The 14,176-nt window shown below is 44.1% G+C and overlaps 1 long non-coding RNA gene across 2 annotated transcripts in view; it reads right to left on the bottom strand.

Moving 5' to 3' along the window:
• Window positions 1-14,176, bottom strand: part of LOC141063266 (uncharacterized) — a 32,617-nt gene that overhangs the window by 14,295 nt on the left and 4,146 nt on the right. For both annotated transcript variants that reach the window (XR_012224853.1, XR_012224854.1), the window contains exon 2: window positions 498-648. This is a non-coding gene — a long non-coding RNA (uncharacterized lncRNA). The remainder of the gene's footprint in view (window positions 1-497; window positions 649-14,176) is intronic.

Genomic DNA, 14,176 nt, shown 5'->3' on the forward strand with positions numbered 1-14,176 from the left:
GATGTTGGTTGCATGGGGGTGAATGCTGGAGGGGGGTCTGCCTGGGGAGCAGGGGGTGATGCTTGCATGGGGCTGCATGTGCATGCTTGAGGGGGTCTGCCTGGTGAGAAGGGGGTGATGTTGCTGGAGGACGGTTCTGCCTGGGGAGAAGGGGGTGATGTTGCTTGCATGGGGCTGCATTCTGGAGGTGGGTCTGCCTGGGGAGAAGGGGTTGATGTTGGTTGCATGGGGCTGCATGTGCATGCTGGAGGGGGGGTCTGCCTGGGGAGGTGGTGATGTTGCTTGCATGGGGCTGGATGCTGGAGGGGGGGTCTGCCTGGGGAGAAGGGGGTGATGTTGCTTGCATGGGGCTGCATGCGCATGCTGGAGGGGGGTCTACCTGGGGAGAAGGGGGTAATATTGCTTGCATGGGACTGCGTGCTAGGAGTCTACCTAGGGAAGGAAGTGCGCTGCCCCTCTCCCTGCCGGGGGCGCTGTCACTGTAACCAAGGTCGCACCTTTAAAAGATTCTGTAATGCTGTAGATAAGCCCCGGATGTAACCTGAAAGATATGAAAAACAAGTTATATTATACTCACCGGGGGCGGTTAGTGTCGCTGTCCAGTCCGGGTCCTCCCATCTTCATGTGATGACGTTCCCCTTCTTCCCCCTGTTGAGGGCAGAGTAAATTACTGCAGTGCGCTGGGAAAGGTCAGAGAGGGCCTGCGCTGCTGCAGAAGGAAGAAGGAGGACGGCATCACATGAAGATGGGAGGACCCGGACCGAACCGCAACACCCATCGGACCGGATCCCGGGGTGAGTATAATCTGACTCTTTTTTTCTTATCTTTCAGGTTACATCCGGGGCTCATCTACAGCATTACAGAATGCATTACAGAATGTTGTAGATAAGCCCCTGATGGCGGTGGCCGCAGCTTACTGGCCAAAAATGGGAGCACAGATTCCCTTTAAAGCTAGGGCCCCCCTGTTTTGGTAACTGTGACGTGGTAGTGGGCTTCATACAGGCTTATCAGAATGTAAAGTAATAACCTCATGTTCAGTTTGTACATTGTTGCTGATGGGCATTAGATCACGGTGTGAATATTGGGAGGGGCGGCCATGGCTTTTTGTACAATTTAGGCAGGATTTTTCTTACATAAATTTCTTTGTTTTCTTCTAGGTGTTGTGGGTTTCCTCTGTCTTTTTTCACCATGCCCTCCACAGTAGTGACCTCTTTGGATGGCAATTCATCATTTGCCATATCTCCACCAAGTGGAGTGCTGGTGCCTCCACCATCCGTGTTCTGCCAAAATTGGTGTGACCCAGCACCCCTCCGATGTCAGATAGATGAGTCTAAGATCTCCGAAGTTCCCGTCCCCTCTTTCCACTTCTCGTGGCTTGCTAGGGTTGGTCCTGTGGGGGTCTACCACCTTTTCATTTCCTTTGTCCAATATTTATTTCTCACCTTTACCTTATCTGCTGTACGTACTGTCATGCTTCTCTCTATTTTTTCGGGGCTTTGTTTCATGGGTTTTTTTGGGGTCATCCTAGGACTTGTTATATATGGCACAGGGCCCACCTAGGTCCCTGATAAAATTTGGTCACCAAGGAGGATAGCAGGCCCAGGCTAAGCCACAGAAAACCAGAGAGGTTGGTAACTTAGCGGATGCAAACCCCTGATCCTGTCCACACAACTAGCAGTAGCCGTGGAGCATACCTACGATGATCCTAGACGCCTCGGCACAGCCGGAGAGCTAACTAAGCCTAACGCAAGAAAGGGGAAATCTAAACTGCCCCAGAGAAGACCTCAAAGGAATAGCTAGCCCCCAAACATATACTGTCGGTGAGACAAGATGAAAACACAAACGCAGGCAGAAAAATAGACTGAGCAAACGATGGGGCCCACACTGACCAGACAGGACAGGAAAGGAAAGACACTGTCTGCAATCACGCAAAAAACCCTGCAAAAATCCAACACGTCTGATGCACAAAAACACTGAAGTCGCACAACGTCGCCCCCACTAGATCAGCACTCTGGTATATTCTGAAAGCAAAGCAAAAAGAGACCAATATAAAAGGGGACAAAACAAACTGGCACGTGCAGTAACATATGGGCGGTGATACAGCCCCAGGCAGAGCTAGCTGACCCGCATAAAGCAGAGATAAACAAAACCAGATCAAATGCAAACAGAATAGCAAATGAACCACTTAGCTGAACATGCAGGGAAAGAGCAGGAGACATCAGACCTCAGGAGGCACAGGAAGAAAATCACCAGCAGGGATAGAGGGAGTCAGCTGTCTTAAATCCTAATCAGAAACCCCAGATCTCCAATCGTCTTCCTCATTATCAGGTGGCAAGCCTCTGTCAATCAGATCAGCTCCACTACCTCCAATAACCACCAGAGGGAGCCCAGAAAGAGAACTCTCAATCTGACCCGCTCCACTATCTTCAGTAATCACCAGAGAGAGAATTCACAACAGTACCCCCCCCTTGAGGAGGAGTCACCGAACCCTCAACCATGCCACCAGGCCGGTAAGGATGGGCCCGGTGAAAAGCACGAACCAATCTTTCGGCATGAATGTCAGAAGCAGAGACCCAAGAATTATCCTCCTGGCCATAACCCTTCCATTTGACCAGGTACTGGAGTCTCCGTCTAGCAAACGAGAATCCAATATTTTCTCTACCTCATACTCCAAATTACCTTTAACCAATACAGGGTCAGGAGGTGCCTCCATTGGAACTACTGGCTCTACAAACCTTTTCAACAAGGATTTATGGAACACGTTATGAATCTTAAACGTAACTGGAAGAGCCAAACGGGATTAAGGATTTCCAAAATCTTATAAGGTCCAATGAATCTTGATTTGAATTTTGGAGACGCAACCTTCATAGGAATATTCTTTGAAGACAACCAAACCATATCACCCACTTTAAACCTGGGACCAATGGTCCTATGCCGGTTGGAAAACTGTTGGCATTTTTCTTGAGAGTGGGACAACTTATCCACCACTTGGTCCAAAATCTGCTGCATTCTCTCTACCACAGAATCCACACTTGGCCAAAGATTCCACCTGCCCTGAAGAAAATCGAGGATGAAACCCAAAGTTACAGAAAAAGGGCGACATCAAAGTGGCAGAACTAGCCCTATTGTTTAGCGCAAATTTGGCCAAGGGCAAAACTGAGACCCAGTCATCCTGATCAGCAGATAGGAAACATCTCAAATAGGATTCTAAAGTCTGGTTTGTTCTCTCAGTTTGCCCATTGGTCTGAGGATAAAATGCAGAGGAGAAAGATAACTGAATTCCCAGTTTGGAACAAAAAGCTCTCCAAAATCTGGAAACAAACTGGACTCCTCTGTCCGACACAATGTTCTCAGAAATCCCGTGCAACCAAACCCACCTGTTGTAAAAACAAGGGCACCAACTCAGAAGAAGATGGCAACTTTGGGAGTGGTACAAGATGGACCATCTTAGAAAATCTATCACAGATGACCCAGATAACAGTCATTCTCTGAGAGACAGGAAGATTAGAAATAAAATCCATTGAGGTATGAGTCCATGGCCTCCTGGGCACCGGCAGGGGCATCAACAACCCACTAGAACGAGAACAGGGCTTGGACCGAGAACTAGTCCCACAGGACTGCACAAAAATTCCTGACATCACGAGATAAGGCAGGTCACCAAAAAGACCGACTCACCAAATCTCTGGTACCAAAAATACCTGGATGACCAGCCAATGCGGAGAAATGAATTTCAGACATTACGCTTTTCCTCCACAGGTCAGGAACATACAATTTCCCCATAGAGCAACGTTCAGGTTTGTCCTCCTGAAATTCCTCCAGGGCACGTCTCAAATCGGGTGAGATGGCGGAAAGAACTACACCCTCATTTAGAATGGTAGTAGGCTTGGTCACATCAAAAGAATCTGCAAAGAAACTCCTAGAAAGGTCGTCCGCCTTAACATTCATAGTGCCTGGAAGAAAAGAGACCACAAAATTAAACCGCGTGAAAAACAAGGCCCACCTAGCCTGTCTAGGATTCAAGTGTTTGGCTGATTCAAGATAAATCAAATTCTTGTGGTCAGTGAGGACCACAACTTGATGTCTCGCTCCCTCCACCCAATGTCTCCACTCTTGAAATGCCCATTTCATGGCCAACAATTCCCGATTCCCCACGTCATAGTTATGTTCAGATGGGGAGAATTTTTGAGAAAAGAAGGCACAGGGATTCATCTTAGAACTCACCGGATCTCTTTGGGACAAAACGGCTCCTGCACCAATCTCAGAAGCATCTACCTCCACCTGAAATGGGAGTGAGGCATCAGGTTGCCGTAGAACCGGAGCCGAAGTGAATCTCCGCTTAAGCTTCTGAAATGCCAAAACTGCCTCTGTAGACCAATTCACCACATCAGCGCCCTTTTTGGTCAAATCAGTCAGTGGTTTAACAATACCAGAAAAAATACTTATAAATTTACGGTAGAAATTAGCAAAACCCAAAAACTTCAGGAGAGTCTTCAAAGAAGTAGGCTGAACCCAATCATAAATGGCCTGTATCTTGGCCGGGTCCATTTCAATAGCCGACGGGTACAAAATGAATCCCAAAAATGAAATCCTCTGTACACCAAAGAGGCACTTCGATCCCTTAACATACAGAGAATTTTCCCTCAAAACCGGAACACCATCAGGTCATGTTCCACATGAGAATCCCAATCACTGGAAAAGATCAAAATATCATCCAGACAAATGATCAAAAACTTATCCACAAGGTCCCGGAATATATCGTTCATAAAAGACTGGAAGACAGAAGTGGCATTAGCCTAAAAGCATCACCAGGTACTCAAAATGTCCCTCCTGAGTATTAAATGCTGTCTTCCATTCATCCCCGTGTTTTATGCGAATAAGATTATACGCCCCCCTGAGGTCAAGCTTGGCAAACCAACAGGCACTTTAACTCTGGAAAATAAATCAGAAATCAGGGGTAACGGGTACTGATATTTAACAGTGATTTTGTTAAGGGAACGATAGTCCATACATGGCCTTAGTGAACCATCTTTCTTGGCCACAAAAAAAAGCCAGCACCTAAAGGTGAAGAGGATGGTCTAATATGACCATTCTCCAATGACTCCTTGATATAGGATCGCATAGCATCATGTTCGGGTACCGATAAGTTGAAAAGCCGACCTTTGGGAAATTTACGCCCGGGCATTAACTCAATTGCACAGTCATAACTCCTGTGAGGAGGCAAACACGCAGACTTACTCTCACTGAATACATCAGAAAAATCAGCCAAATAGGAATATCATGAGACTGGGGAGAGCTGGAGAAAACAGGAGTGTCACTAAGAACACATTGACAACCCCAACTCACCACAGACACAGATTTCCAATGTAAAACAGGATTATGAGTTTGCAACCAAGGGAAACCCAGAACAATAGTATCATGCAAATTGTGCAACACCAAAAATTTACAATTTTCTTGGTGGTCTGGGACGACTCACATTATCACCTGGGTCCAAAACTGGGGTTTATTCTCCGCCAAAGGAGTAGCATCAATACCCCTCAAAGGGATAGGAGTCCACAGGGGTATCATGGGAAAACCACAACGTTTAGCAAAGTCTAAATCCAGCAGATTCAAAGCTGCTCCTGAATCTACAAAAGCCTTAGCGGAAAATGTAGACAAGGAGCAGATCAGGGTAATCGCCAAAAGGAACTTAGGTTGTACACTGCCTACCACAAATGTGTGAGCAAAACGCTTTTCTCGTTTAGGGCAGACAGCAATAGTACGAGAGGCGTCCCCGCAGAAAAAACACAACTTATTACGCCTTCTAAACTCCTGACATTGCGCCCTAGACAAAACCCTATCACATTGCATGGGTTCAGAAGTTCGTTCGAAAGGCGGCAACGCCTCTCGTGTAGTTTTACGCTCACGTAAACGTCGATCAATTTGAATGGCCAATGACATGGAGTTAAGACCAGAGGGGACAGGAAATCCCACCATAACATATTTTATGGTTTCTGCCCAACCCTTCCGAAAGAGAGCCGCTAGGGCATCGTCATTCCATTTAGTAAGGACCGCCCACTTTCAGAATTTTTGACAATATAACTCTGCAGAATCCTGACCCTGGTTCAATGCCAATAAGGTTTTCTCAGCTTGATCAACAGCATTAGGTTCATCATACAACAACTCCAAGGCTTGAAAAAACGTATCCACATTAGCCAGAATAGGATCTCCAGGTGTCAGAGAAAAAGCCCAATCCTAGGGATCGCCGCGCAGCAGGGAGATGACAATTTTAACCTGCTGCACCGAGCTCCCCGAGGAGTTAGGCTTCAAGGCAAGAAATAATTTACAATTATTCTTAAAATTCAGAAATTTAGACCGATCCCCAGAAAACATCAGGAGTAGGGATTTTTGGTTCAACAGCAGAAGATTGAGCGAGATAGGCAGAAATTCCCCACACTTCAGCAGCGAGCTGCTCAACACGATAGGACAATTGCTTAGTCTCCATTTAGACAAAAAATATCCTCCTACGGCCCCAGAAAAAAAAGGAAAAAATATATGGAAAAAAAATTGACACTTAGAGTACCCTAGAGTCTACAGTTAGGCTGGTGATTCTGTTATGAATGGGTCACCGAGGAGGATAGCAGGCCCAGGCTAAGCCACAGAAAACCAGAGAGGTTGGTAACTAAGCGGATTGCAGACCCCTGATCCTATCCACACAACTAGCAGTAGCCATGGAGCATGCCTACGATGATCCTAGACGCCTCGGCACAGCCGGAGAGCTAACTAAGCCTAAAGAAAGAAAGGGGAAATCTAAACTGCCCTGGAGCAGACCCCAAAGGAATAGCTAGCCCCCAAACATATATTGTTGATGAAAACACAAACGCAGGCAGAAAAATAGACTGTGCAACGATGGGGCCCACTGTTATGAATGAGTCACCGAGGAGGAAGAAACAAAAAGCAAGCTAAGCCCAGAAAACCGGAGAGGTTGGTAACTAGCGGATTGCAGACCCCTGATCCTATCCACACAACTAGCAGTAGCCGTGGAGCGTGCCTACGGTGGTCCTAGACGCCTCATCATAGCCGGAGAACTAAATAAGCCTAAAGAAAGAAAGGGAAAATCTAAACTGCCCCAGAGCAGACCCCAAAGCAATAGACAGCCCCCAACATGTATTGACGGTGAAACAAGATGAAAGCACAAACATCAGGTGACAAGCCTCTGTCAATCAGATCAGCTCCACTACCTCCAGTAACCACCAGAGGGAGTCCAGAAAGAGAACTCGCAACCCCTTTGTCAATCTGACCAGCTCCACTATCTTCAGTAATCACCAGAGGGAAGCCAGAGAGAGAATTCACAACAGGTCCTCTTCCCTTTACCCATGCTCGTGTCCTATAGTGGATTCAATGAGAGAGGAATTTTGTGTTAAGTACCTCAATACATTTTTTGCAGCTAAAGAACAGGGGACTTTGGTACAAAATGTTTTTTTTTTTCTCATTAATCTCTAATGTGCCTTAACCCCTTTCCTACATTAGATGTACTATTCCGTCCATCTGACCTGGGACCTACAGTAAGTCCCAAGGATGGAATAGTAAATCTAATGCGATCAGCAGCACTCACTGGGGGAGCGCCGCTTATGGCAGCCGGGTGTCAGCTGATTATCACAGCTGACACTCTGCACTGTGTCAGGGGTGGTCACGGACCGCCCCTGGCACATTAACCCCTGGCACACTGCGATTAAACATGATCGCAGTGTACTGGGACATTGGAGAGAAGCATGCAGGGAGAGGGTTCCATCCGTGCTTCCCTGATACCCCCGGAGCGATGCGATGTGCTGTGTCGCTCCGAGGGTCCTCCTCCCTGCAGGCCTCCAGATCCGATATGGCCGCGGGGGCCTGCAGGGAGGCGGCTTCCTCAGTGCCTGCAGAGTGCAGGCACGGAGGAAGCCAGCAGTGCCTGTCAGATTGCTGATCTGACAGTGCTGTGCAACCTGTCAGATCAGCGATCAGACACATGACAGTGATGTCCCCCCCTGGGACAATGTAATAAAGTAAAAAAAAAAAAAAAAAGTGTAAAATTAATTTATAAAAAAAAAAATCCCTAATTCATTTTTTGGAAAAAAAAAGCAATAAAAATACACACATTTAGTATCGCTGCATCCGTAACGACCCGCCCTATAAAACTGTCCCACTAGTTAACAGGGTGGATTGATTTAAATCACGCCGATTTAAATCATGATTTAAATCACGATTTAAATCAAAAGATTTTTTTCTATTTAAATTGGATCGATTTAAATCATGATTTTAATCATGATTTAAATCACTGATTTAAATCAAAAGGGTTTTTTTTTAATATAAATCACGATTAAAATGAGAAGTGAGAGCAGTGTGCATGTGCGCCCATAGTTACACGGACGAAACTAGGGGCAACGATCTAACGCCAGGGTGAGGGGGGGACCCCAAAGTAAGTAAAAATCTTTTTTGTTTTACTATATGGCAATAGGTAGGTGTTTAAAAGCAGCATGTCTTAATTGTATAAACTATTAATAGCCTCCACATTTTGTTCATACTGCCCCTTTAATTCCACACTTCTAGCTTGGTTTCAGTTTTGGTTTAGTTTCTTTTTCCCTGCATTCAGTTGACATGCCCAAACTTGTTGGATAGTCAGCAGTACTTGGCTCAGGCTGTAGTAACATCAGCAGTGCTTGGCTCAAGCTGTAGTAACAATCAAACTTCATAAGTGATCTGTGTGAGCCATGGCAGCAGGTCGTAAGAGAGACCCTATTTGGGTTCATTTTGTTGAGATGCCAGCAGCAGATCTTGGAAAGAAAGGTGCAAGAGCAAAGTGCAAATACTGTCAAAAGGATATCCAAGGACTTGTTTGCCGTTTGAAATCACATTATGAAAACTGCAACCAGAAGGGAAATGAAGATGTTGATAGTGATACAACTAATGTCAATGAACCCCCACAGCTTCTTATGCACCAGGAGCCTAGTACTAGTGGTAAGTCTGGCAATTAATTTACAACCTATTTTTTTAACAGACATTTTACTGGGATGGTTAAAGTCTATGAAAAGAAAAATTTCTAGCACTGGTAGTTCTGGAGTATAGAATTTAAATTTACGTTAAGGCAATATTTCACAGAAAATTAACGCTAAAGGACATGTGCACCTTTATTTTTTTAAGGTGCACATGTCCTCCCCCCGCAGCGCTCTTACCTCCGATCCCCGCAGCGCTGAGATCCGTGGCTTCGTTTTGACCGTCCGCCTCCCGTCCTCCGGTTGCGGCCTACTCGCAGTGATCCAGCGGCGTGACGTCAGCGGGCCGCACGCTCCATTGAAATGAATGGAGGCGCGCTCGCGGACGGGCAGAACGAAGCCACGGATCCCCGCAGCGCTGACATCGGAGGTAAGAGAGCTGCGGGGGGAGGACATGTGCACACTGTGACTGGCTGCACCTTAAAAAATAAAGGTGCACATGTCCTTTAAGTAAAAATAAAGTGTGTATACGCTTATTTTTTTTTTATTGTAGGCTGCAATTCACTTTTGAAGTCTGCCAAATTGACCATTTTAAAAAAAAAACATTTTTAAAACTTTTGTGACATAATTTTTTTCAGTTGCTGAGGCTCTGATATTAGTTACCAGTATTACAGCAACCTCACCGGAAAACTTGAGTAGCATAACTTTTGAGACAGCCCTTATAGGACGAGGACCATTACATTGTTCAAAAAGTTTGTTTCAATATTTTCGTTATATTTCTTCAAATACGCAGTCGATTTATATTTTTAATTTCTGTGCTTTCAGGGTCAAATATGGCTTGTGCTGCACGTGACAATCAATATCTGGGTACAACTTCAAGAAAGCAGCCCAAAAAAAAACTTTGCGTGCAAAGTGTAGAAAAATTCATCTTAAAGACTACGACGAGCCAGAAAGAACATTTTGATGAATTAATTGCTAAATTCATATTTGCAACCAATTCTTCTTTCCGACTAGTTGAGCACCCATTGTTTGTACAAATGATCGAAGGAATTAGACCAGGCTACAAACCACCAAGTAGATTTGATATCTCAGGAAAACATCTTCAGGCTGTATACGACATAGAAAGAGCGGCTTGTACAAAATATTTGAAAGACAAGGTTGTTAACATGAGCTTGGATGGTTGGAGCAACATCCACAACGACCCCATAATTTGCACTTGTGTCACAACAGAAGATGGTGAAACTTACCTTACAGACACAATCGACACATCTGGAAATTCACATACTGCTGAATATTTACTTGAAATTGCTAAGAACTCAATTCACCAATGCCAAGAACAGTTTGGATGTAAAGTAAGGAGCTTAGTTACTGATAACGCAAGCAATGTGGCAAAAATGCGAGCGGAACTGGCACAGGATGACACAAATGTCATTACATACGGTTGTTCTGCCCATTTGTTGCATCTTTTGGCAAAAGACCTGCATATTTTGGGTGTCAAGGAACATGTTGTAGAAATTGTTAAATATTTCCGCAATAATCATTTTGCACATGCAACCTACAAGGAAATGGGAGGACTGAAGTTGGTTCTACCACAAGATGTTAGATGGAATACCTTGGCTGACTGCTTGGAACTGTTTATTAACAACTGGTCAAAATTACTGTCCATTTGCGAAACACATCGGGATAAAATTGATGCTAATATACGAAGCAAAGTATTAAATCTTGGTGTGAAGAGAAATGCCGAGGACCTTTTGGAAAGGTTAAAGCCAATATCGATTGCGTTGGATAAAATGCAGAAAGATACTGCAACCATAGCTGATGCCACAGAAGTTTGGAAAGATTTAGAAGGTTCTCTAGATCTCTTGAACCTCTCAAACAATGTAAAGGTTGCAATACAGCACCGCAAGGACCAAGCATTAAAAGAAGAACACTATTTAGCCAATATCTTGCATCCCATCTACAGAGGGAAAAAATTATCTGAGGCGGAAATCAACTCTGCAATGGAGTGGCTCGCCAATACTAACCATGACATTGTGGCAACTGTGCTGAAATTGAAGTGTGAATCTGCACCATTTCAAAAATACATGTTTGCAGATAACGTCGTTAATGAACTAAAACCACTGGACTGGTGGAAGTCGCAATCACTTGTTCTTCCAGCAAAGATAATAAATCTAGCTACTCAGCTACTGACTGCATCGGCTTCATCCGCAGGAGTAGAGAGATTGTTTTCTTCATTTGGTTTTGTGCACACAACAGTCCGAAACCGCTTAGGAACTGCTAAAGCAGGACAACTGGTTTTCCTATTAAAAGTCCTAAATAAACAGTAGGCTTAAAGGACTGATGTATTCACTGAAGATGTTTGCTTACTTCAAACGTTAGAGATAGGCTATTGTTAAAAAGTACTTACTCTCTGTAGTTCAATTCTGAGTGTTTAATAGTGCAAATAAAAATTATTAGGTTTCATAATCAACTGTTATAATATTTTTATTTGTGTAAAACAATTAGATTTGCAAAAAGACAAAGTTTTGCTTGTGTACAACTTGATTTAAAAATCTGATTTAAATCAAATGATTTAAATCAAAAAAATCTGATTTAAATCAAAAAAATCTGATTTTTTTGATTTTTTTAAAAAAAATCAAGATTTTTATCCACCCTGGATGGCAGAAAGAACTACCCCCTCGCCTAAGATGGTAGCAGGCTTAGTCACAACAGGAGAATCAGCAAGGAAACTCCTAGAGAGGGCGTCTGCCTTGACATTCTTAGTGCCCGGAAGAAAAGAGACCACAAAATCAAAACGTGTGAAAAACAAGGCCCACCTAGCCTGTCTAGGGTTCAAGCACTTGGCCGATTCAAGATAAATCAAATTCTTGTGGTCGGTGAGGACCACAACTTGATGTCTAGCTCCCTCCAACCAATGTCTCCACTCTTCAAATGCCCATTTCATGGCCAACAATTCCCGATTCCCCACGACATAGTTACGTTCAGATGGGGAGAACTTTCGAGAAAAGAAGGCACAAGGATTAATTTTAGAAGTCACCGGATCTTTTTGGGACAAAACAGCTCCTGCACCAATCTCAGAAGCATCTACCTCCACCTAAAATGGAAGTGAGACATCAGGTTGCCGTAGAACCGGAGCAGAAGTGAATCTCCGCTTAAGCTCCTGAAATGCCGAGACAGCCTCTGGAGACCATTTCAGCACATCAGCGCCCTTCTTGGTCAGATCAGTCAGTGGTTTGACAATACCAGAAAAATTACCTATAAATTTACGATAAAAATTAGCAAACCCCAAAAACTTCTGGAGAGCCTTCAAAGAAGTGGGCTGAACCCAATCATAAATGGCCTGTAGCTTGGCCGGGTCCATTTCAATAGTCGACGAAGACAAAATAAATCCCAAAAATGAAATCCTCTGTACACCAAAGAGGCATTTCGATTCCTTAACATACAGGGAATTTTCCCTCAAAATCCGGAACACAGTCCGGACATGTTCCACATGAGAATCCCAATCACTGGAAAAGATCAAAATATCATCCAGATAGATGATCAAAAACTTATCCACAAAGTCCAGAAAAATATCATTCATAAAGGATTGGAAGACAGAAGGGGCATTAGTGAGCCCAAAAGGCATCACCAGGTACTCAAAATGTCCCTCAGGAGTATTAAACGCTGTCTTCCATTCATCCCCGTGCTTGATGTGAACAAGATTATACGCCCTCCTGAGGTCAAGCTTGGTAAACCAGCAGGCACTTTTAACTCTGGAAAATAAATCAGAAATCAGGGGTAACGGGTACTGATATTTAACTGTAACTTTGTTAAGGGAACGATAGTCAATACAAGGTCTTAATGAACCATCTTTCTTGGTAACAAAAAAACCCCAGCACCTAAGGGTGAAGAGGATGGTCTAATATGACCCTTCTCCAACGACTCCTTGATATAAGATCGCATAGCATCATGTTCGGGTACAGATAAGTTGAAAAGCCGACCCTTGGGAAAATTACACCCGAGCATCAACTCAATTGCACAGTCAGAACTCCTATGAGGAGGCAAAAATGCAGACTTACTCTCACTAAATACATCAGAAAAATCAGCCAAATAATCAGGAATATCATGAGACTGAGGAGAGGTGGAGAAAACATGAGTGTCACTAAGAAGACACTGACAACGCCAACTCACCACAGACACAGATGTCCAATCCAAAACTGGATTATGAGTTTGCAACCAGGGAAAACCCAGAACAATAGTATCATGCAAATTGTGCAGCACCAAAAATTTACAATTTTCTTGGTGTTCTGGGGCGACCCGCATTATCACCTTGGTCCAAAACTGAGGTTTATTCTCCGCCAAAGGAGTAGCATCAATACCCCTCAAAGGAATAGGCGTCCGCAGAGGTATCATGGGAAAACCATAACGTTTAGCAAAGTCCAAATCCATCAGATTAAAAGCTGCTCCTGAATCTACAAAAGCCTTAGCGGAAAATGTGGATAAGGAGCAGATCAGAGTAGTTGCCAAAAGGAACTTAGGTTGTACACTGCCCACAGCAAATGTGTGTGCAAAATGTTTCTCTCGTTTAGGGCAGACAGAAATAGTATGAGAGGCATCTCCACAGAAAAAACACAGCTTATTACGCCTTCTAAACTCCTGATGTTGCGCCCTAGACAAAACCCTATCACATTGCACAGGTTCAGACGTTTGTTCAAAAGGCTGCAATGCCTCTCGTGTAGTTTTATGTTCACGTAAACGCCGATCAACTTGAATGGCCAATGACATAGAATCATCTAGACCAGAGGGAACAGGAAATCGCACCATAACATCTTTTACGGTTTCTGATAAACCCTTCCGAAAGAGAACTGCCAAGGCACCATCATTCCATGTAGTAAGGACCACCCACTTTTGGAATTTTTGACAGTATAACTCTGCAGAATCCTGACCTTGGTTCAATGCCAATAGGGTTTTCTCAGCTTGATGAATAGCATTAGGTTCATCATACAACAACCCCAAGGCTTGAAAAAATGCATCCACATTAGTCAGAATAGGATTTCCAGGTGTCAGAGAAAAAGCCCAATCCTGGGGATCACCGCACAGCAAGGAGATGACAATTTTAACCTGCTGCAAAGAGCTCCCCGATGAGTTAGGCTTCAAGGCAAGAAATAATTTACAATTATTCTTAAAATTCAAAAATATATACCGATCCCCAGAAAACACATCAGGAGTAGGGATTTTTGGTTCAACAG

This window comes from Dendrobates tinctorius, unplaced genomic scaffold (genome assembly GCF_039654945.1).
Source record: "Dendrobates tinctorius isolate UK_male_01 unplaced genomic scaffold, ASM3965494v1 ptg000249l, whole genome shotgun sequence".
Classification (NCBI taxonomy): domain Eukaryota; kingdom Metazoa; phylum Chordata; class Amphibia; order Anura; family Dendrobatidae; genus Dendrobates; species Dendrobates tinctorius.